The sequence below is a fragment of the Oryx dammah genome, unplaced genomic scaffold, assembly GCF_014754425.2.
Source record: "Oryx dammah isolate SB20612 unplaced genomic scaffold, SCBI_Odam_1.1 HiC_scaffold_8, whole genome shotgun sequence".
NCBI lineage: Eukaryota > Metazoa > Chordata > Mammalia > Artiodactyla > Bovidae > Oryx > Oryx dammah.
This window is the reverse complement of record NW_024070192.1, coordinates 3,908,314-3,933,233: the sequence shown is the minus strand read 5'-3', so window position 1 is coordinate 3,933,233 and position 24,920 is coordinate 3,908,314. Positions and strand designations below refer to the sequence as shown.

Sequence of the window (24,920 nt, the reverse complement as noted above, 5' to 3'; positions counted from 1 at the left end):
CCCACCCACCCACCCCACTCTCTTTCTGTTCTTGTGTGGCTGTGAATTCAGTGATTTCTTCCATGAGAGGAAGCTCTTCCCAGTGGTCTGACTCCATGCAAGGCCACGTCTGTGCTCCTCTCCTAGACAAAGCCGCAGATTCACCACCGGAATGTGGGGTAAACACGAAGAGTCCCTGGCTCCCTGGTGAGATGGCTGCCTGGAGAATAATGGAAGAACAGCGTGAACTGCTTTCCCTCATTTAAAATCTGCGCCGAAAATATCATCTGCTGCCTCTTTCCCTTTCCAGGAAAGTCACGGGGAGAGGTGAAAGATTTGGTCCGCGCATCCCTATGGAAAAAATTTGCCAATGAGCAGGGTATTGATCAAAGTGCTGAGGAGGAGAGGTACTCAAATATTTACCCAGAGCACTTCACCGAAAGGTGCCCTGCGGGCGCTCCGAGGTGGCCTGGCAGCCTGTTGGCACCGAAGCCTCCCGACTCTGAGGGACCATTCATTCCCGCTGGTGCCCCCACGCCCTCTCCCCTCTCCCTGCCAGCCCTCTTGAGGAAGATGTTTTATGAACTGTGTGCGTGCCTCCAGCAGGAATGCTGCTTTCCTAAGATCGAGAATTAGAACGGGAGCTTGAGGAGCCGGGATTCTCCGCCCCAGGAATGCGGGTGCCCACGTCCTGGGCAGAGACTGCGGGTGACCCGCGGCACCCCCGAGACACAGGCTGCCTTGTGAGGTGCAGGGCCGCTCCTGGTCCCCAGTCTCCCCTCGCTTTCATCTCGACCCTCTCTTCGCCATAAACACCTCCGCGTGTTACTGCAGGTATAAGCGCGGGCACCCCACGTTTGCCCTGATGCTGGGCATAGACTTGATCGAATCACAACTGCCTTTTTATTGCAGTTTCCTATTCTAACTCGGCAGAGTATAGCTTTATGAAACTGGAGAGATTAGTGCTGCCGTGGTAATATAAATAGGAATTGCCGTATATATTTTATGTACTGAAATAGGTCCACTTGGAAAGGGTGTGACTCTGCATAGAGCAAGCCAGTGAGCCCAAAGGGAAAGCTTTACTTCCAGTCTGCCCAACATTCAGCTTGAAAGCTTTACTTCCAGTCTGCCCAGAATTCACCTCGAAAGCTCAGCGTGTCAGCTGTCTTTTGGAATTAAGGATATGTTTCTTGAAGTCTTAGAAGTAAATAGATGTCATCATATGACTTTTGCTGGTAATCTGTAGTTGGTGATACCAGATAGATTTATTTAAAAAACTGTGGGCAACTTATTTTGTTTTGAGGGTTTTCTTATTCAATTTTGGCTGGAAAGAAAACAATAAATTTTTCTTTGTTTGTAATACCACGTTTCTATGTAAAGGATGTAATATGTTCACATAATTTTTATTGTTATACAGAGGATCTATCTGTCTATCTCTATATCTATATACATATATATATATATCTTCTGCAATGCGTGTGATACTCAGTATCACATATCATATGTATATCTGTATATAATGTATTTCCTGATTGATTCTAATAGAATTGCTTTATAAAATATATTTCTTCCTGGTTACAATTAAACACATATAGACACAAATTATATTCTTTCTGGTTACAATTTTTTATTTTTCCTGTTCAAACCAGCTGGGATTGAAGTTACTGATTTTAAATTGTAAAATGTAGGTTTCACTTAATTCTCAGCAAACTTGTATGTCCATTTCTGTTGAAGCTCTTATTTCTTTCATATCAAACCTCTTGTTCACACAATGAAGGAAAAAGTCTTCTAGCATTAAAAAATAGTTTCTTAAACTCTTCCTTTTTATTGGCTCAAAGCTTTTGTCAAAGACAACCCTGGGTGAGAGCTGACGCCCTTTCTGACTGAATAGGGAGGGGATGGGGCAATCCTGAGCCTTGTCTGCCCCCTGCCCCCGCCAAGGGTCCGTACATGGTCTCTGCAGACCTACTAACATTCATATTTTGTGGACTGGGGTTTGTAAATAGAGAATAGGATATACTTATGCTAAAAAAAGTTAAAGTTAAAATTTAATCTGTGTTCTGTATTTTTATTTGCCAAATGTGGCGACCCTATTTACAGACTACTATTTTAGTGACAGGAGTTCTCAGTTACGTAATAGAGAAGGCTTTCGCATAGCCGTATGTGTAAATATCTTGAATAAGGGATGACTTCTCCAATTTCAATTTTCCAACTAATAAAATGAGTATAATGGTTCAGGCCCTAATAACTACTTGACTAGCTATCCTAAAAAATAATTAGGCTTTAGGTTAGAGACTCAGGATGTATGAAGTTGTCATGGTTATTTGCTTTTTAAACAATTCTATTAAAAAGCACTAACTCTTCATAGCATGTTGGGTCATTTATAAAATGCTTAATAATGAAACAGTCAAAATTCACTCTGTTTTCTCCAAGCTGTTGTAATGCAAACGCTTTAGTAGATATTTTAAATAGATTGAGTCCCATTTTTAAAATAAATGCCGTAAGTGAAGCAACAGACGTATAACAAAAGATAATTGACCACGCACATATTTTCACATATATCATCGGCTACTGAGAGTCCCCAGGTAGCGCAGCGGTAAAGAACCCACCTGCCAGTGCAGGTCTATGAGGAGACTCGAATTCAACCCCTGAGTCGGGAAGGTCCCCTGGAAAAGGAAGGGGCAGCCTGCTCCAGTATTCTTGCCTGGGAGATCCTGTGAACGGAGAGTCTGGTGGGCCACGGTTCACAGGGTCGCAAAGAGTCAGTCCTGAGCGCACACACGAGAGTCAGAAAGTAGCTGGGAATCCAGGACAAAACTAGAGGGAAATGTCAGTTGCCTTTAGTGAGTATTTGGCTTGTGAGTAGTGAGTCTTTCCTCTGTTAACCCATGTCTTGCTTGAACACAACTTCAGGGGTCCCAGAAGAAGCCCACTGCATGGAGCACCCTGTGGCTTACCTCCGCTGCTGATCTGCGTCGTGGATTCTAAGTTAGAAACATAAAACCAACTTAGTTTTTTAAAAAAGTATTTATTTTTGATGTGGACCGTTTTTAAAGTCTTTGTTGAGTTTGTTACAATATTGCTCCTGTATTACGTTTTGGTTTTCTGGCCACAGAGCACAGGGGATCTTAGCTGCCCATCAGGGATGAAACCTACACCGCCTCTGTATTGGAAGGTGAAGTCCCAACTACTGAACTGCCAGGGAACTGGTCCCCCAAAACTAACTTAGTTTTAATGCCACCCTTAGGACCTATGGGTGTCATAGGTAAGACATTGGTAAGATATTAATAAGGGAACAGGAGCAAAAGAAGGGTAGAGCGTGCCATCACTGCAAGCAAAAGGGTAGAGAACACGTAGAATGAGCAAGGCAGACCCCCGCCAACAACCCCAGAAGCAGGTCACTCCCCAGGATACAGTGGCATGCTTTACAGGAGACCTGGGGCCCTGAGGTCCTGCTGAATTAGGGCAGGAAAGACTGTAAATCTGGCGAGTTTCTGGAGTTTACTCAACAATGCAAACAAAAATAAACCAGTGTCAGTCCATGTGATTCAAGACACGTCTAGAAAGGCGATGGAGCCAGTAATCCCTTGTCACTATTAATTAAGTACCTCCTCCAACAGCCTCGACTGGAGGCTGCTAATCTTCACACCTTCCTTTGGGGTCCCTGGCCAGCTGCTTCAGAGGTCTTAATGAATCTCTGACCAATTTAGGTTGTGGTCAAGTCACAAAAACAACAGCCAGGGTGTAATAAGATATCCTGTGAGGAATGCATGTTCAGTATTATTGAATCACCATGGCTGTGAGATGGCTGATATCACAGCTCGAATGAAGGCAGATCTGCAGACGGCCTCCTAGCCTATGAGAGGAGGGGGAGGTCAGGTGTTACCCAGACGACACATCACCTGGTCAGACCATAACAAAGCCATTGGAACCGACAGGAATAGACAGCTCTTTTCCTATGACTCCAGTTTAGATCACTTTTTTAAAAAAAAAAGAAATCTGATTTTGTGACTAATAATTCGACTTGAGTCATGTGTATTTTATGTGGGAGAGACTTGATCTCAATCAAGTCAAGCCTGCTCTGTCCAGCACTGTGCTTGGTTTATAGCCAACTCCTGACGGTTTACCTATTTCCAGGGTGGTGGGGGCGTCCACCCGTTGTCTTCAGTCCAAGCAGGCATCTGTTGAGGAGAAGATCATTTTAACTAGTCCACAGTTAATCATCCACTCTACTCACTGCTGAATAGTAACTTCCAGGTTGCGAGCCCTCTTCAGCTGTTGTGATTTTTCTGGTTACTTCATGGGCACAAGAAATCCACTCAAGCCATGTGGGGCATAATGGTTAATTAATTTTACATGTCAGCTCTACCACAATGCCCAGGTATCTGGTCAAAGGTTATTCTGGATGTTTCTGTGAGGATGTTGTTGGATGAAATTAACACTTGAATCCGTGGACTTTGAGTGAAGCAGATTGCCTTCCATGAAGTGGGTGGGCCTGATCTAATCAGCTGAAGGAATGGATAGCACAAAAGCCTGGTCTCCTTTGAGCAGAGAGGACTTCTGCCTGCCAACAACCTTTGGACTTAAACTACAGCGCTGCCTCTTCCCTGGGCCTCCAGCCTGCCAGACAACCCTGTAGATTTGGGATTCACCTGCCTCCGTAACTGCATGGTCTAATCCTTTAAAATAGCTCTCTCTCTTTTTCTCCGTGTGTATGTGTGTAGATAGATAGTGATTCCCGTGTAGCAATAACACATTTAATGATACACTCCCGACGTGTGTATTTATATATTTGTGTGTGTGTGTCTGTGTGTGTATACACACACATACATAGGGTTCCCAGTATAAAGATCCTGCTCCCAATGCAGGAAACATGAGAGTCATGGGTTCAGTCCCTGGGTCGGGAAGATCCCTGGGAAGGAAATGGCAGCCCACTCCAATATGCTTGCCTGGAGAATCCCAAGGACAGAGGAGCCTGGTGTCGTAGCCCATGGGGTTGCAAAGAATCAGACATGACTGAGCGACTAATACTATTTTCACATGTCAATTTTATATTCTTTGGGGAGAAAAAGTTATTCTCTGCCTTTTACCCTTTATCTTTTTGTTTTTTAATGGTTTATTGAGATATAAATTTATGTACACAATTCAGCAAATTTCAGTGTATTTATGAAGTTGGCAGAAGCTAATTTTAGAATGTTTCATATACCTAGAATGTTTCATACATATGCTTACTCCTTGGAAGAAAAGTTATGACCAACCTAGATAGCATGTTGAAAAGCAGAGACATTACTTTGCCAACTAAGGTCCGTCTAGTCAAGGCTATGGTTTTTCCAGTGGTCATGTATGGATGTGAGAGTTGGACTGTGAAGAAGGCTGAGCACCGAAGAATTGATGCTTTTGAACTGTGGTGTTGGAGAAGACTCTTGAGAGTCCCATGGACTGCAAGGAGATCCAACCAGTCCATTCTGAAGGAGATCAACCCTGGGATTTCTTTGGAGGGAATGATGCTAAAGCTGAAACTCCAGTACTTTGGCCACCTCATGCGAAGTGTTGACTCATTGGAAAAGACTCTGATGCTGGGAGGGATTGGGGGCAGGAGGAGAAGGGGACGACCGAGGTTGGCTGGCTGGATGGCATCAAGGACTCGACGGACGTGAGTCTGAGTGAACTCTGGGAGATGGTGATGGACAGGGAGGCCTGGCGTGCTGCAGTCCATGGGGTCACAAAGAGTCAGACATGACTGAGCGACTAAACTGAACTGAACTGATACACCTAGAAAGACACCTTGTGCCAATGTGTTGCTCAGTCACTAGGTTGTGTCCAACTGTCTGCGAAACATTTCCCTGTCCTTCACTATCTCCCAAAGTTTGCTGAAACTCACGTCCATTGAGTCAGTGATGCTGTCTAACCATCTTGATAAATTATATCTCAATAAAACCCATCTCAATTTAGAGACACTCATCCCTTCCCTAGCCTGAGGCAATTGAAGATCTATTTTCTGTACATATTTGCTTTGGAGGCATTCTGTATAATTGGAATCATGTAATGTGTTCTTCTTTTATCTAAACTTCATTTTTTTAAAGGAGCATAAAATGGAATCACTGTGATATAGAGACTGAATTTTCTGAAATTTAACAAAAGTTGTTTAAGACTGTACAAGATGGTTGTTTCCAAAAGACGGTGAGCTCAGTGCTGTTAGAAAATTCAGTGTGGATTAAGTCTCTGCTGCTTTACTGACAGTTCACGAAATCACTTCATGGCACAAAGAAGATTAAACAGAATCCATAAAAGCACTCCTTATGGAGTTACATTGAGATGTGTTTCATAGATTTGACAGACACCAAATTGTCTTTTTATGGCAGACCAGTCTATGAGTCCTATGTGATAAAGGGAATATAGCCTCTGAACATGAAATAAGCTCAGAAAGAAAGAAAAAATGTGTTTGTCCAAAAACACCCTGGTAGTCATTTCCAAACTCATTTCAAATTCAGTCTTTGCATCTCCGATAGCTTCTAGGAGAAACGTAGAAATGAGTGACATGAGATTACTGTTATGAATAAATATGATAATCTGTTTTCTCTCCAAATATATGTGTGTGTGTGTGTGTGTGTGTGTGTAGAGAGAGAGAAAGACTCAATACAGATAAATGTGAATGACTTCACCTTAAAAGACACTCTTCAAATCACATGAAGCTATCAGCCATTCCTGTTTTTATATAATTGTACATCTGAAATGAAACACTGAAATTACATGTAACAAACTTTCAGGCAGTTTGAATATTTGGAGATACTTGGCCAACTTTCTAGGGAAGCCCTAAGTGTCTTCACAAACTTAAGTTGTAATTCTTGAAGCTTGCAAAGGATACCATATTTTAGCAAAGAAACCGTTAACCATGCTGGGCCCTTCTGATGAAATATACCTTTAGTTAGAGAAAACAGCCCGCTGAAGTTAGGAGGAATAGAGTCAAGAGCATCACTGGAAGATCATACCATGAGGACGTCACAAACCCAAGTGGAAATAGAGACCCGTGTGAAGTTAAGTGGCGGAAGAACAGCGTGCGGTGTCCACTGGCGTATGCAAGCGCTCCTGAGCAGCAGGAGGCTGGGGTGGCTCCGGATGGGGTCAGGCATCCAGGGTCCTGCAGAGACGCCCCGTGTGCGGACAGACCGAGGGCCCTTCCCTCACTGCTGTGCGTTAGTTAAACACACCGACAACAGATGCACCCGGAGCTCTTCGGTCCTTCTGCCCTCGTATGTCACCTCTGTGTTCTCCAGCTCAAACTCGGGGCGTTCATTTCTGACCCATCTGGTCCCAGGTTTTCACACCCCAAATGCCACATTAATTAGGGTACAGACGTCAGCATGTTAACATGATATTTAATATGTGAAGGAGTGGTTGGCAGAACTCAGACGTTTAAACTAGTGATGGAATTGTAGTTTTCTTCTTGCTACGACACATATGGTTCCACTTTCACGGTCCTGCCGGTCTCCTGGGTTAATGCCGTCCCACCATACGCCAGGCGCAAAGAGTGGTGGACTGGACATGCTGCTCAAGTGGACTGCAACAAGCTGAATCATGTGTCCTTGGCCATAAAGTGCTGTTCAGGTGAACCCATGAACTGACATCTGCCCACATCTTGTAGACATTTGGGGCCAAGTTGCCCATCTTTTTCTTTCTGATCTAAATGTAAATATTATATGTGAAAACATTTACAAGTACTGTCTTCTTTCTCTTTTAGAGGCTGGGGAAAGGACAGATCAGCTGGGGACCAGTTACAGGCTGACTTTTAAGCCTGGCTTTGTGATGCTTGCAATTTGTTTTGATAAATCATGTGCTTTGCTTCAAAACAATTAAGTCCTTGTAATTGACATGAAAAGTAGTGTGCAATTTTTTCCCCCTCAAACTACAAAGTAACCCTTTGAAAAGATAATGTAATCCTTGCAGGTAAACAGGCCTTTCAATCAGTAATTCTGGATTCTGGTTTGTCCCTGCTTCTATTTGATTAACTCTCTCTACCTTGATAGCCGGGGGCTTCCCTGGTGGCTCAGTGGTAAAGAATCTGCCTCTTAAATCTGCCTGTTAAGCGGTTCAGTTCAGTTCAGTTCAGTTGCTCAGCTGTGTCCGACTCTTTGCAATCCCATGAATTACAGCATGCCAGGCCTCCCTGTCCATCACCAACTCCCGGAGTTCACTCAGACTCACGTCCATCGAGTCTGTGATGCCATCCAGCCATCTCATCCTCAGTCGTCCGCTTCTCCTCCTGCCCCCAATCCCTCCCAGCATCAGAGTCTTTTCCAGTGAGTCAACACTTCGCATGAGGTGGCCAAAGTACTGGAGCTTCAGCTTTAGCAACATTCCTTCCAAAGAAATCCCAGGGTTGATCTCCTTCAGAATGGACTGGTTGGATCTCCTTGCAGTCCACGGGACTCTCAAGAGTCTTCTCCAACACCACAGTTCAAAAGCATCAATTCTTCGGTGCTCAGCCTTCTTCACAGTCCAACTCTCACATCCATACATGACCACTGGAAAAACCATAGCCTTGACTAGACGGACCTTAGTCGGCAAAGTAATGTCTCTGCTTTTGAAGATACTATCTAGGTTGGTCATAACTTTTCTTCCAAGGAGTAAGCATCTTTTAATTTCATGGCTGCAGTCACCATCTGCAGTGATTTTGGAGCCCCTCAAAATAAAGTCTGACACTGTTTCCACTGTTTCCCCATCTATTTCCCATGAAGTGATGGGACCAGATGCCATGATCTTCGTTTTCTGAATGTTGAGCTTTAAGCCAACTTTTTTGCTCTCCTCTTTCACTTTCATCAAGAGGCTTTTTAGCTTCTCTTCACTTTCTGCCATAAGGGCGGTATCATCTGCATATCTGAGGTTGTTGATATTTCTCCTGGCAATCTTGATTCCACTTTGTGTTTCTTCCAGTGAGCGTTTCTCATGATGTACTCTGCATATAAGTTAAATAAGCAGGGTGACAATATACAGCCTTGACATACTCCTTTTCCTATTTGGAACCAGTCTGTTGTTCCATGTCCAGTTCTAACTGTTGCTACCTGACCTGCATATAGGTTCCTCAAGAGGCAGATCAGGTGCTCTGGTATTCCCATCTCTTTCAGAATTTTCCACAGTTTATTGTGATCCACACAGTCAAAGGCTTTGGCATAGCCAATAAAGCAGAAATAGATGTTTTTCTGGAACTCTCTTGCTGTTTCCATGATCCAGCGGATGTTGGCAATTTGATCTCTGGTTCCTCTGCCTTTTCTAAAACCAGCTTGAACATCAGGGAGTTCACGGATCACGTATTGCTGAAGCCTGGCTTGGAGAATTTTGAGCATTACTTTACTAGCATGTGAGATGAGTGCAATTGTGAGGTAGTTTAATCATTCTTTGGCATTGCCTTTCTTTGGAATTGGAATGAAAACTGACCTTTTCCAGTCCTGTGGCCACTGCTGAGTTTTCCAAATTTGCTGGCATATTGAGTGCAGCACTTTCACAGCATCATCTTTCAGGATTTGAAACAGCTCAACTGGAATTCCATCACCTCCACTCGCTTTGTTCTTAGTGATGCTTTCTAAGGCCCACTTGACTTCACATTTCATGATGTCTGGTTCTAGATTAGTGATCACATCATCATGATTATCTGGGTCATGAAGATCTTTTTTGTACAGTTCTTCTGTGTATTCTTGCCACCTCTTCTTAATATCTTCCACTTCTGTTAGGTCCATACCATTTCTGTCCTTTTTCGAGCCCATCTTTGCATGAAATGTTCCTTGGTATCTCTAATTTTCCTGAAGAGATCTCTAGTCTTTCCCATTCTGTTGTTTTCCTGTATTTCTTTGCATTGATCACTGAGGAAGGCTTTCTTATCTCTTCTTGCTATTCTTTGGAACTCTGCATTCAGATGCTTATATCTTTCCTTTTCTCCTTTGCTTTTCGCCTCTCTCCTTTTCACAGCTATTTGTAAGGCCTCCCCAGACAGCCATTTTGCTTTTTTGCATTCCTTTTCCATGGGGATGGTCTTGATCCCTGTCTCCTGTACAATGTCATGAACCTCCATCCATAGTTCATCAGGCACTCTATCTATCAGATCTAGGCCCTTAAATCTATTTCTCACTTCCACTGTATAATCATAAGGGATTTGACTTAGGTCATACCTGAATGGTCTAGCAGTTTTCCCTACTTTCTTCAATTTCAGTCTGAATTTGGCAATAAGGAGTTCATGATCTGAGCCACAGTCAGCTCCTGGTCTTGTTTTTGTTGACTGTATAGAGCTTCTCCATCTTTGGCTGCAAAGAATATAATCAATCTGATTTCAGTGCTGACCATCTGGTGATGTCCATGTGTAGAGTCTTCTCTTGTGTTGTTGGAAGAGGGTGTTTGCTATGACCAGTGCATTCTCTTGGCAAAACTCTATTAGTCTTTGCCCTGCTTCATTCCATACTCCAAGGCCAAATTTGCCTGTTACTCCAGGTGTTTCTTGACTTCCTACTTTTGCATTCCAGTCCCCTATAATGAAAAGGACATCTTTTTTGGGTGTTAGTTCTAAAAGGTCTTGTAGGTCTTCATAGAACCGTTCAACTTCAGTTTCTTCAGCATCACTGGTTGAGGCATAAACTTGGATAACTGTGATGTTGAATGGTTTGCCTTGGAGACGAACAGAGATCATTCTGTCGTTTTTGAGATTGCATCTAAGTACTGCATTTTGGACTCTCTTGTTGACCATGATGGCTACTCCATTTCTTCTGAGGGATTCCTGCCTGCAGTAGTAGTAGATATAATGGTCATCTGAGTTAAATTCACCCATTCCAGTCCATTTTAGTTTGCTGATTCCTAGAATGTTGATGTTCACCCTTGCCATCTCTTCTTTGACCACTTCCAATTGCCTTGATTCATGGACCTGACATTCCAGGTTCCTATGCAATATTGCTCTTTACAGCATCGGATCTTACTTCTATCACCAGTCACATCCACAGCTGGGTATTGTTTTTGTTTTGGTTCCATCCCTTCATTCTTTCTGGAGTTACTTCTCCACTGATCTCCAGTAGCATATTGGGCACCTACTGACCTGGTGAGTTCCTCTTTTGGTATCCTATCATTTTGCCTTTTCATACTGTTCATGGGGTTCTCAAGGCAAGAATACTGAAGTGGCTTGCCATTCCCTTCTCCAGTGGACCACATTCTGTCAGACCTCTCCACCATGACCCTCCCGTCTTGGGTTGCCCTGCAGGCATGGCTTGGTTTCATTGAGTTAGACAAGGCTGTGGTCCTAGTGTGATTAGATTGACTAGTTTTCTGTGAGTATGGTTTCAGTGTGTCTGCCCTCTGATGCCCTCTTGAAACACCTACCATCTTACTTGGGTTTCTCTTACCTTGGGCATAGGGTATCTCTTCATGGCTGCTCCAGCAAAGCAAAGCTGCTGCTCCTTACCTTGGACCAGGGGGTATCTCCTTATCGCTGCCGTTCCTGATCTTCAATGTGGGAATACTCCTCTAGGCCCTCCTGTGCCTGCGCAGCCACCGCTCCTCAGGTTGCTCCTCCCGGCCGCCGGCCCTGGCCTTGGGCGTGGGTGGCTCATCCCAGCTGCCGCCCTTGGCCTCGGGATCAGGGTGGCTCCTCAGGGTCACCGCCCCTGGCCTTCAGAGCGAGGTGGCTTCTCCCGGCTGCCCCTGACCTCAGATGCGGGGTGTCTCCTCCCGGCCACCACTGGCCTCGGACGCGGGGTAGTTCCTCTCGGCCACCGCCCCTGACCTCGGACGCAGGGTGTCTCCTCCTGGCCGCCTCCCCTGACCTCGGATGCAGGGTAGCTCCTCTCGGCCGTTGCTGCGCCGTCGCAGCCTGGCACTCTAGGCCACTGTCCCTGACTTCGGACGTGGGGTAGCTCCTTTCGGCCGCGCTTAGTATGCTGGCTCACCGCACATGGATTCGATCCCTGTGTCAGGAAGATCCCCTGGAGGAGGAAATGGCAACCCACTCCAGAATTCTTACCTGGTAAATATCATGGACAGAGGTACCTGGCAGGCTGTGGTCCATGGAGTCGCAAGGAGTCGGACACAGCGACTAAACAACGACCTAAAGGGACAATGTTGTCTCACAGGGCGACTGCAATATGGCGAGCAGAGAGGGAATTGTAGAGACAGGCAGTTTCTTGTGTCTTTCTTTCAATAAGTTTGCTTTAAAAAATGGGGAAAAAAACCTGTTAAGGTGATGTCACTGGTGTTCTCATTTGTTTATTCAAATATCAGAATTTCTTCATTGACAAATAGCAAGATAATTGTACTAAAAATCCAGAGTTCAAACACTCCTGTTCAATGTGATGTGTGGAGTTTTTTAAACAAGTGAAGTCCTACAGATGAGATTCACAATTTCTGTACTAAGCCTTTATACACTCATCTCATCAGCACCCTGTGTTCAAAGAGGAAAATGCAGTATTAAGTGCTGCAAAGTAATGACGCTGAAAGAAAAAGTGAAAGTTGCCAGGAAGGTGTGAACCCCCTTATTGGGGGAAGTAGATTATGACAAATCTGCCTGTTACTGTTCCTCTTTGGAGAAAATGCAGTTTCAGAGGAAGGTGGTTGATAACATGTGGTCACGATACTGCATTCCAAGCGACCCACGGAGTCAGCCCGTTCGTTTGGGGTCGAGGTTGCATGGTAGCTAATCCGAGAGTAGACGCTGACTGTCCCCGTATGGACTCCTCTGTGTCGTCACTGCCGAGACCGGGCAGCTCTGTTGACGCTGTCTCACTGTCGTGCATCTGTGTCGCAGCTACACACCAAGCAACAGGCACTGGAGGCGGCAAGAGGCTGCAGGCGACGGTGGTCTCCACCAGCCTGGTTACAGAGCTCTGTGGCTCCCTCTTGGATTAGAGTGACGCCCGTCTCCGTGCTGACCTACAAGGTCCTACGTCATCTGTCTCCCGCCTGCTCCTGTCGGCTCCCCTGCTCGCTTCTGTGCAGCTGCATAGATTTCCTTGAAGTTCTCTGCCCGGACAAAGCCCGCTCCAGCTTCAAGGCTTGGTGCACGCTGTGCCTCCTGCCTGAAGTGGCTCCTGGGGTCACCTGCTCCATCCCTTCAGCCCTGGACTCGGGCGGGCTTTCCTTAACCACCCACCACAGCGGCACTCTACTCACCCACTACTCTTAACCTCCTTCGTGTGTTTCTCCTTAAACTTTATCTTCAGAGCACTTATCATTTCTTGACATTTTATATCTTTATTTTCCTGTTTTCTTCCATCTTCTTTCCCCACTAAGAAGAAAGTACCATGAAAGAGTTATGCTTTGCTGATAGTCTTATTAGTGCTTTATTACAGTATATGCTGGATTTACCTTAGTGTTGTTAATTAGATATTTTTTCTATGCCTTTCAGTAAGTGGTATTTATCTGTTGTAAGATAAAAAAGTATTCTATGGCCCAAATATACCTCCTTCTGAAGCATGGCCAGTGTGTATTCTTTTCATACATTGGTACCATGCCTCTTCGCACTTAATGCAGATGAGGTCTAAACTCTAATATATTGTTAGGAAGATACCTTATTTTTTAAAAACTATAGTTTATTCTTTCACTTGAAAAATGTTTACTAAACATATATTACATGCCAGGAATTATACTGTTACTTCAATTCATCTTCAAATTAACCTTTTAGTGTTAATACTATGATTAACAGCATTTTATGAAGGAAGAAACCAATGAAAATAGAATTAGGATTTGAGCCCACATCTCGGGGACTAGAATCCAAACTCTTAGCTTCCATGCAGTGCTTTTCCCATAAGTTACACTGGGATACGTAATATGTAGGGAAAGTTTAAAGTAACAGGAAGGAGCACTATTCTGATAATGGAGAACAGTGTAAGTCATTTTCCATCTTAGAGTTTCTCCAAAGAGAAGCAAGCAGACAAAGAATTTTAGTTAGGAGATAGTCCTTAAAAAGTTCATTCTGCCTGTGTTTGGTAAATGGATTGGAGAAGGAGTCAGACCTGAAGACCAGTTTTGTTAATGCAGTAATGTCAGTTACAGATGATTGTAGCATGGGCAGGGGGGTGACGGTGGACGCTGCCACCAGTTTAGCACATCTGAGAGCTCTTTAGGTGGTAAAGTGGCCAGAGTTTTGTGAGAGGATGTCAACATAATGCCTGGGTTCCTGGCTTGAGTGAGAAGAGAGCCAGCGTGAGGGGTCTGGCACCTGGACAGTGGAGGACAGGGTCTGGTTAGCCCCCCAAGTCTGTGGGCCTGAGGACGTCCCTGTGGAGCCACACCTGTAGGCAGTTGCATGAACAGGTCCAAAGTCCAGGAGGAGGCCTGAGCTGAAACACAGACCTGCGTTTCACGTGTTTAGACAAAATCAAAGCATAGGGTGAGGGAACGCATTGAGCAGTGGACTTAGGATCTTGCTGGCTTCAAACACTGGAGGGTTGAGGGGAGGAAAAGAAGCCAAGGGGCACTCTGAAAGACCGTGTCATAAAGAATCATCTGCGTTGCAGGAGATATGGGTTTGACCCCTGGGTCAGGAAGATCCCCAGGAGCAGGAAATGGCAGCCCACTGCCCTGTTCCTGCCTGGGAAATCCTATGGGCAGAGGAGCCTGGTGGGCTGTAGTCCATGGGGTTGCCAAAGAGTTGGACATGACTTACCAACTGAACAACCACAATGGTGATGATTTAGCTAAGAGAGGAGGAATCTGGAAGACAGAGGTGGTAGGTCTGACATTGTAGGCTGGAGAAAATAATAGGTATAGTTGCAGTGTGTTGATAAGACATACTGAATTTCTTCCCTGGAAGAAAGTAAGGCCACCTTCTTAGAATCATTGCACATGTTTGAGGAGGTAGAAAAAGTTGATAAAAGGAAAGAGAAGAGACCATAGGCGAGAAAACCAGACTGCTTGGCAGCACTGAGACCCTAGATGAGATTGGAAATGAAATGTGTGAGGTCCCCACGCTGACCGTGTGTGTGGTTGATTCTAGTGGCACTGGGCAGTTCCAGTATATATATTTATGAAGAGTATAGACAGGTGAATTCATCAGAAAGGGACGGTCCCATGGTGGATGAATCAAAAGGAAAATAGAGTCAGTAAGTTGGAGATACTGGTCAGAGGGTCTCTGGTGGAAGTCAGGGTAGAAAGATGCTGATGAGCAGGAACAATGGCAGTAGTGGGAATTGAAGCCGGATTGTCCGGTGAGACTTGGTTTAATGGTGAAAGTGTGGGTCCGTGTTGCTCAGTGCAGTGGCTGCAAGCCACATGGGGCCGCTGAGCACTTGAAATGTGGCCAGCGGGACTGAGAAAATGAATTGTAAATTCTGTTTATTTTTCAATTAAGTCTGAATAGGTGAACATAGGAGTGGCTACCATCTTGGGCTGCTTAAGGCTAGGGGCCCCTGATAAAGATAAGAGCTAGTAGATTAGATTAATTGACGGAGAAGCAGAAAAATGGGGGACTAGGTTCAGGAAGCAATGCCTAACACCGTTGTTCCCGGCCCAGCATCTATTCCCCTGCTCTCCTTGAGTCACTTGGCTTTTGTGTTGGTGTCTACACTTCCTTCATGCAGCCTGTGTATGATAACAGAGCTGATTCTACTGGCTCTAGGAGTACGGATAAGTATCTTAGGCCTCTGCTCATCAGCATACAGTAATCCAGTGATGAGCCACGTTTCTAGTCCAGGGTGAACGTGGAACCCAGCTTGCATCAGTGAGAGTGAAGAAGACCTTTTCTGGATGTTTCCAGAAAAGGACTTGCTTTTTCTTCCTAAAGGTGTGGCACAGAGTGAAGCCCAGAACTACACATAATTTGCACTTTGAAGATGCTACTGAGGAAGGCAGGGGGGATGGATATGGAAAGAACCTGGGTTGGAAAGATCATATTGAGTCACTGAATCCATCTAGCCCTGAAGTCTTTTTCTGTTTCATAAGCCAGTGAGTTCCCTTTACAGTTCAAAGCATCTTCTGTTACCTGCAGTATATGAAGGCCTAACTGATATCAGTGCTGTGCCAGAATTTACAGTTTCAGACATGGCAAGGTCCCAGGAGTTTGAAGTCTAGATGGTGGTGTGGCGTGGTGGTTGGTGGTAAAGTGGCTGGTGGAACAGGAATGAAGGTCAGGGGAGGTCACAATGTCAAGCACGTGAGAGACCCAGATCTTGACAGCTGTCCTTGGCGTCCAGGATCATTCCAGGACCAGGGGTGAAGCAGCGTCTTCAGAGGAGGCGGCACCGGCTGAGATTTCAATGACCTGAGTGATGAGATGGTGGTGGGTGTTGCTGAATGACATCCAGCCTTTTTCTCTTACACCTTCCCTCTTTCCCTTCCTTAATTTATGTTTTAAAAATGATTTAAGATGGCTTTAAAATATACATAATGAAGGCATATAGAAGAAACATTTAAAAATCATCATGAAGATAGAGGTAAAGGAAACAGGAAGCCCAGGGAGGTAAGACAGAGCCGGGGACGAAGCCGATACTCAGAGCACACACAGGAACACGCAGGACGGTGGCTGGAGCGAAGCCTCATTCTGCTCTTGGTTTTCTCTTCCTTTGTGGTCCAGTCTCTGTATATTTTCCATTTCTGAAGCTTTCACAAGGCCGTTTAGCCTCGTTTAGCTAAGGCCGTTTTCACCCGTTTAGCTGTCCTTGAATCAGTAGTTTGTATTAAGGGCCCAAAGTCACGGAACTAGTGATAGACTCCGATTCTGAAGAAAAGGTTCCAAATTTCCAGCCGTGCAGGCTTCCAACTAGAGCACGCTGCATCTCAAGCACAGGGTAATTTCGCGGTAGACATCCGATTTCCTGGACTGCAGGGCCACAGGAAAACCAAAGAGCTCCTGGGGTGTTTTTGTTCGTGACTCTGAATCGTGGTGACGGGGGACGGAAAGGCGTCTGACGGGTAGACCAGGCCTCTCGTGGGCCATGTCTGGACGGTCTGCCCCGGGCGGGGAAGCGCCGAGTCCCAGCCGCTGATCTCCAGGGAGGTCCTGTGGAAGGCAGCGAAGGTTCTCCACGTCAGGACCGAGGTGGTTTGGCAGAAGCACGAGGCGGGAAGTGCCACACGCCAGCCTCTGCCAGACCTGGCCGACTCGTGCCCTTGGTGGCTCGGAAGATAAACACAGAGCCACGTCCTGTCAAGGAGCCTTCTCTCTGCTCACTGCCTCAGTTCACCTCCTGGCCCGGCCCTGCCTGTCGCAAAGCTCTGAAATCCTGACGACATCCAGTCCCCGTTTCGTCCAAGGAATCAGCATTTGCGGGAGAAAACCATCTCCCTGTACCCTGCTTAAAATGTCAGGGATCCAAGCCACTTGAAACGGCAGCGCTTCCCTGGTGGCTCAGAAGGTAAAGAATCTGCCTGAAATGCGGGAGACCTGGGTTCAATCCCTGGGTCTGGAAGATCCCCTGGAGAGGGAATGGCAACCCACTCCAGCATTCTGGCCTGGAGAATCCCATGGACAGAGGAGCCTGGTGGGCCATAGTCCATGGGGCCGCGAAGAGTTGGACATGACTGAGCGACTAGCGTTTTTACTTTCAAAGCCACCCTTTTCCTTCTCACCCGTCCGGCATGGACTCTTCCCCTCTCCCACAAGGAAGGGTTACTGGGGCCCGGGTGGGATCTTCTGTGTAGGGCCCGAGTCCCTGAGGGGTGTCCACAGTTGCTCTGAGGAGGACAGAGAACAGCCTCCCTGCTTACTCCGGGTCACGCAGGTCCTCTACAGGGACCCTTGGGTGGAAACACGGGGATGGTTTTGTGCAGTGGCAATCTCCCGCTTTTCTTCAAACGGCTGTTCTCACACGTCGCTGGGCTTGCAGCTCTTTAGTTGAAAGCTGAGGGCTTGCCCCACAGACGAGTGCAAACATGTCTACACTGCAGTGTCTCGCGTGACATTGCCGGGGAGTCGTGAGCCCCTGGAGGAACCCGTGCTTGGCTCACTTCTCTGTGGCTGCTGGGGACGGCTTGGGCAGCATCAAGTAGAAGGCTCTAAGGCTGGATTTTGGAAAAGGGCATCCACCTCCTTGGGGTCCAGAGATAAAGCTCACGGCCCAGCTTTGTCACCAGCAAGCTGTGTGACACTGGGCTCTGTGTTAGTCTCCTTAGCACAAGATGAGGATTGCAACGCCTGCTCTGCCCATTGACTTCAGAGTGTGAAGGTCAGGTGAGAAACAGATGAGATGTTCCGAATAATCCAGGAAAGACTGTAAAGAACAAGACGTGGGTACCAGGAAGCAGGGTCTGAGGAACTGGGTTTGCAGGCTGTCTCTGGGGTGCGTGTCCTGCCCATGTGCTGTCTGCGCTCCTTGGCGCCGTGCTCAGCAAACGTCTCCCTGCTCTTCCTGGTAACTGGGTGAGCCGCCTTGCTAGTTTCTACCATCCTTACTGTGTGTGCCCAGAGCCTGTTGCTAGAGATGTGCTCTAAGAAGGGACCCCTGGGAGATGATAATCAGAAATGGTTTTCAATACTTAGTGAGTTAAGTTTGATATTAACAATTGATGGTTTATAAAGAGGCTTCCCTGGTGGCTCAGATGGTAAAGAATCTGCCTGCAATGCAGGAGACCTGGGTTCCATCCCTGGGTTTGGAAGATCTCCTGGAGAAGGGCATGGCAACCCCATCCAGGGTTCTGGCCTGGAGAATTCCTTGGACAGAGGAGCCTGGCGGGCTAAAATCCACGGGGAGGCAAAGAGTCGAACACGGCTGAGGAACTAACACTGTCACTTTATTTCAGGACCATGTTACAAAAGTGGGGGCATGTGTGGCTACTTCATATAGTTAGGTCACATATACATATAACATAATTCTTAGTATTAGATAGGAAAGGGGGTGCTTTGCATCCACGTCTGCTGACGCATCCTTTGCACCTCGCCGTGTCAGTGTGGCAGATGATCTCAGCAGAGCCGCTGGGCTTCACTGGGGGGAGAGAAGGCAGCCTGATGGAGGGAATGAAGGCTGGCAGAGATGCTCTGCTGTCTGAGAGGCGGTGCTGGGATCCCCGCAGGTCAGTGGGACGAGGCCCTCCCACACCCATGACTCCTGCCGCCCCTGGGGAGTCAGTGACCTCCGTGATCCAAGAGGCAGGGCTGATGGGGGACAGAAGGGCTCTGGGCTAGCACTTCTAGACAGGGTGGGGTCTCCTCCAAGCCTCCAATTAATCTGAGGATGCTCTGGCAAACTGTGCTCTTTTATTTTATTTTTGCCCCGAGAGGAAATAGGGAGCCCGTTTTCACCTGTGACCAAATCCGTAACCTTAGGATGGGACTGGACGAGCAGCCAGACTGTTTGTAGGCCCCACTTCAGGGTCCTGGGCCCACTTGTTTCTGTCCTACCGGTGAAGAGCCGAGAGGCCAAGAGAGAGGACGGGTTCAAACAGGGGCACAGAAGGTGCTCCTCACAGTTCCATCTTGTGAGAGCGCCCTGGACCTCCCGGATCTGGACCCTGGAGCGCCCCGTGGACTTCAGGTCCTCGCCTGCAGTGAACAGGGATCCGGGGACACGTCTCCACGACTGGGCCCTGCGGTCATTTCCTGCCATCAGCTGCTGTAGGAATTTTATTAAATCTTTATTACATCTTTACAGTCTTTACTGCACAATCCAAGTTTTGAGAGCAGAAAGGTTTTTTTTTTTTTTCCATGCAAGAGGGAGGGAAGAAAAGTACCTTATGCAGTAAAAGTGAAGAAATCTGAGGAGCCCCACTTAAGGGTTCTCCTCTTTTCCTCTGGAGCCCCCATCTCTTCCTTCTTGGGCAGGAGTAATGCCGTGACGATGGGGCCAGCGATATTTAAAAACATTTTAAAGCTACCAGCGAAAGGGGAAAATGGTACATTTGCGCTCGTCTTTCTCCACTTAATGGCATTACCAGCGACGCCGTGTCCCCCTTGGGCCATAAATTGAGACATCACTCAACAGTTGTCCTGGCAAATTTCCCCCAAAAAGGCCACTTATGAAGTGACTAATCACATTGGAGGCTAATTTACTGAACATTTACAGCCATGGGGGTGGGAGGGATCAGTAGACGATGAACCCGGGATATGCTCATTATATGCCCAGACCGGGGACCCAGGTCTGGCTCATCTTTGCAGACTCTCCAAGGAGACCGGGTCGTTTTTCCTCTCCCATCAGACTGCAGAAACCACCTCATGGTTGAGCAACGCCAACATATTCCATGCTAGAGCTTGGTCTTTCTGGTCTGGAATGGACATTAACCTCCCCCCAGGCAGCTGTAGTAAGAGCACTGGGGTCCACCCGAGGTCGGAGAGGAAATGAAGATTATACGTGTAATGTAATATTCATTTCCCCGAATTTGGATCGCCCAGCGACTAAAGCAGGGAAATCTTCCTTCTAAACCCCGCCCGGAGCCTACTTGTGTTTCAGAGCTCACCGTCTGAGCCACCCTTTTCCCCACATACTTTCTGCTCCTGGAAAGTAGCTTGGCTACAGGGAAAGCTGTTACCACTCATGTTCTTCTGGAAGTTTATTTCGTAAAGTAATAGACCTTTACTTTAAAAGTCCACTGTGGAAGACACTGGACTCCCCTCCACCTCCCACCTCTGAGGTTCCCAAATAGTCATAGAAGGCTGGCATTCTGCCCTGTGTTTCCTACCCACCTTCACGTGCCCATGTGGTCTTCTCCCCGAGGCTGGGCTTGGTCAAATGGCGGCTCTCAGTTCAGTCAGCACACCAGATCTCCCTGTCCATCACCAACTCTCAGAGTTTACTCAAACTCATGTCCACCAAGTCAGGGATGCCGTCCAACCATCTCATTCTCTGTCATCCCCTTCTACTCCTACCTTCAATCTTTCCTGGCATAAGGGTCTTTTCCAATGAATTGGTTCTTTGCATCAGGTGGCCAAAATATTAGAGTTTCAGCTTCAGCTTCAGCCTCAGTCCTTCCAATGAATACTCAGGACTGATCTCCTTTAGGATGAACTGGTTGGATCTCCTTGCAGTCCAAGGGACTCTCAAGAATCTTCTCCAACACCACAGTTCGAAAGCATTGATTCTTTGGCACTCAGCTTGCTTTACGGTCCAACTCTTACATCCATACATGACTACTGGAAAAACTATAGCTTTGACTAGATTGACCTTTGTTGGTAAAGTAATGTCTCTGCTTTTTAATATGCTGTCTAGGTTGGTCATAATTTTCCTTACAAGGAGCAAGCATCTTTTAATTTCAAGGCTGCAGTCACCATCTGCAGTGAGTTTGGAGCCCCCCAAAATAAAGTCTCTCACTGTTTCTGTTGTTTCCCCATCTATTTCCCATGAAGTGATGGGACCGGATGCCAAGATCTTCGTTTTCTGAATGTTGAGTTTTAAGCCAACTTTTTCACTCTCCTCTTTCACTTTTGTCAAGAGGCTCTTTAGTTCTTCTTCACTTCCTGCCATGAGGGTGGTGTCATCTGCATATCTGAGGTTATTGATATTTCTCCTGGCAATCTTGATTCTAGCTTGTGCTTCATCCAGCCCAACATTTTGCATAATGTACTCTGCATATAAGTTAAATAAGCAGGGTGACAATATACAGCCTTGATGTACTCCTTGCCCAGTTTGGAACCAGTCTGTTGTTCCATGTCCAGTTCTAACTGTTGCTTCCTGACCTGCATACAGATTTCTCAGGAGGCAGGTCAGGTGGTCTGGTATTCCCATCTCTTTCAGAATTTTCCACAATTTGTTGTGATCCACAAAGTCAAAGACTTTGGTGTAGTCAGTAAAACAGAAGTAGATGTTTTTCTGGAACTCTCTTGTTTTTTTGATGATCCAGCTGATGTTGGCAGTTTGATCTCTGGTTCGTCTACAGTAAAATCCAAATAGGACCTTAACAAACTCAGTGCACTTATTCAATGACTGCATACGTCACACCTTTTTATCTCTTGCAAAGTCTTGGAAATACTATATTGTTGGATAGGGGTATGTGGCTGCATGCTCAATTGCTCAGTTGTGTCCGACTCTTTGTGACCCCATGGACTGTAGCCCACCGGGCTCCTCTGTCCAAGGGATTCTCCAGGCAAGAATCCTGGAGTTGGTTGCCATGCCCTCCTCCAGGGGATCTTCCTGATCTAGGGATGGAACCCAAGTCTCTTATGTCTCCTGTACTGGCAGGCCACCTGGGAAGCTCTCTTGGATAGGAATATCCACCAACTACTTCAGATTTAAAGGGCTGCAAAGTGAAAGGAACCCAGTTAGAGAGAGCATCCCCGAGGGTCCAGCCTCTCACCTGAGACGCACTAACAGGACTGACTGAGAATCCCCCCTGGTGGGGCATTGGTAAATCAGTGACTGTCCCGAGATGACTCAGCATATCTGAGACACCTTCTAATTTTAATTCCCTGCCCCTGGGTGTTCAGTTTGAACTGAGGGAGAGGGCACAATGTTCTGTGTGTGAACTCCAGCCACAGAGAAGAGAGAAGGGAAGTGGGGGGTGGGGGAGAGGAGGCTGCCGACGTGCCAGAGCGCCGATGAGTCTCAAGTCACGTCCGCGAGCTCTGCTGCCAAGAAGAATGAAAATACGCAGATGCCTTTATGCAGCGGTGACCACGTTATGCAAGATGACATAGCAAAACCCCTGTTCTGGTATTAAAAGGTTCTTTGAGTACGAAGTTCCTACAAAATGCCTTATCTCAAACGAAGAAAATTCTGAAGGGTGTCTGAAGAATTCAACTGATGATGTGAGCATCACAGGCCCTGCTTGCCTCCCTTGATTGGAATCCTAACCTGGTTTTCTAAGAGCGTTCCCAAAGCTCTTCCACGGAAGCTCATCACACAGTTCTCCCTCTTATATAAAGTGAAAAAGAAGATTCATAAGTGTGATAAAAATGAAGGTTAACAGTGTACCCCTGAACGTGGGAATTAGTAGAATCAGACAAACGCATGCATGAATGTGTAATTGTGCTTATGGTGGGCAGCGAGAAGGGAAAGTTTGTACTCTATCTTAAAAGAAATGATTTAATTCAGCAAAAACAGTTGTGAAAGGTGTGATAGTGAGTAAATTCCTGTGACGCTCAGAGTCTAGGAGAGAAGCACAGATGTCTGCAAAGAACAGTGAGGTGTGACAGAAGGGTTTATCTCCTGTGAGAGTGCAGAAAAAGGGACACAGAGAGCATGGTTTATTGACACTCTGTTTTAATTTAAACCATAATTGTGACATAGCGCTGATTTATCAAATGTCCACAAATCAAACACTTATTGATTGATTATATCAAAGTCACTTCTGACAGTCATGTGGTCAATCCACAGCATGGGCTCTGCTGAGTTTTAGTCTGGTCTCTGTCATTTCTGGGGCTTCCTGGTGGCTCAGGTGGTAAAGCGTCTGCCTCCAATGCGGGAGACCCAGGTTCGATCCCTGGGTCAGGAAGATCCCCTGGAGAAGGGAACGGCTGCCCACTATAGTATTCTTGCCTAGAGAATCCCATGGACAGAGGAGCCTGGTGGGCTACAGTCCACGGGGAGGCAGAGATTTGGGTGCGGCTGAGTGACTGACATGGCCGTTTCTAGCCTGTGTGACCAGGGACAGTTTATTTTACCTCTTTTTGTTGCAGTTTTCCCATCTTTACAATGGAAATGGTAACAGCACCTGTCCCACGTGGTTTTCCTGAGCATTAGGGGAGTTTATGTAGGAAAGAGCTTGGGACAAAGAGATATTCAATGGATTAGTTATTACTGTAAGATTGTCATCTCCACATAATGTATAATGAATACTCTTCTGCTCTGGATTTGCAAGAGAACAGTGATAGAACCCACAACTGATAAAACTGTTGAGATTCTAAATGTTGGTTCTGGATATCATCGAAACTGAAGAGAGTCTTGGGAATATGCACAGAGGAATCTTTTGTATAAAGATAATGGACACACACAGAGTCACGGGGAGCCCTGGGGGACCACAGGAAGGTCAGCTGGGACTTGCTCTTGGACCATTAGCCTAATTGTTAAAAAGCCCCTTTCGCTCCCTTCCCTCTCCCTCCCCACCCATCTTGTTCCCCCCCGCACCCCCCATCCTATCCGTTAAGTGAGGATTTGAGGCCCTGCTCTAAAGGGACTGTGGCTAGCTAACAGACACACGAGACATTGCCCTGTAGTGTGAGGAAAACCAAGGTCTTCTAATGTCACCACGAGAGGGGAAGGCAGTTAGAGCAGAGTCGGCACCGAAGGTGACGTTTGGGCTAAATCTCAAACGATGAGGAAGAACTGAGCTTTCAGTGAAAGTGGTGCCGAAGATGCGGAGATGACCGTCCCTTTCAAGTATATTGATGTCACTTCAGACACCAAGCTCTGTTCGTGCATGAAAATGAGACTTTGCCTTGTCACTCTTGACGGGAAGTGCTTCTTCGGCGGCTCGGCAGTAAAGAACCCACTTGACAATTCAGGACATCGGGTTCCATCCCTGGGTCGGGAAGACCCCCTGGAGAAGGGAACGGCAACTCACTCCAGTATTGTTGCCTGGAGACTCCCACGGACACAGGAGCCTGGTGGGTACAGACCACGGGGTCGCAGAGGAGTCAGACCTGACTTAGCGACTAAGCAACAACAACTTGACAAGAAAAAAAAAAAAGATTTTCATCATTCTAGATAACTAGGATTGAGGTGATTTGAGAATGTCATTCTCAAATTTTAATTCAGAGAGAAACGATGTGCGATCATATTTCTTGGGAATTTCAAGGCCAGCTGGAATGTGGTGTGTCCTCCTGCTTTATCTACCATCAGTTTCTTAACTTCATCTTCGTATTTTATCTGCATGAAGGCTTTTACTTCTTAAAGCGTAATGGTCCCGACTGGAGATTTATAAGCTGGGAAGACTTAGGGTCCTCTCCAAAGCAGACATGAGGAGCTGAACTGTTGAGGGCGGATCAAGTTTAAGTGCTTCCAGTGTTTATTTGAGTATAGCAGGTCCACTTTTGGTCCGTTTACCTAATGGCATTGCAGAGAAAGAGAAGGAAGTTTATAGCAGAGAGAAATCTTACCTATTGAGGGATTTGT

At 46.4% G+C, this 24,920-nt stretch overlaps 1 non-coding gene across 1 annotated transcript; it reads left to right on the top strand.

The window, feature by feature from the left end:
• The first annotated feature begins 23,229 nt into the window (after positions 1 to 23,229).
• On the top strand, positions 23,230 to 23,302 carry TRNAW-CCA. Its single transcript has one exon. It is a non-coding gene; the product is annotated as a tRNA-Trp (tRNA).
• Positions 23,303 to 24,920: the final 1,618 nt, after the last annotated feature.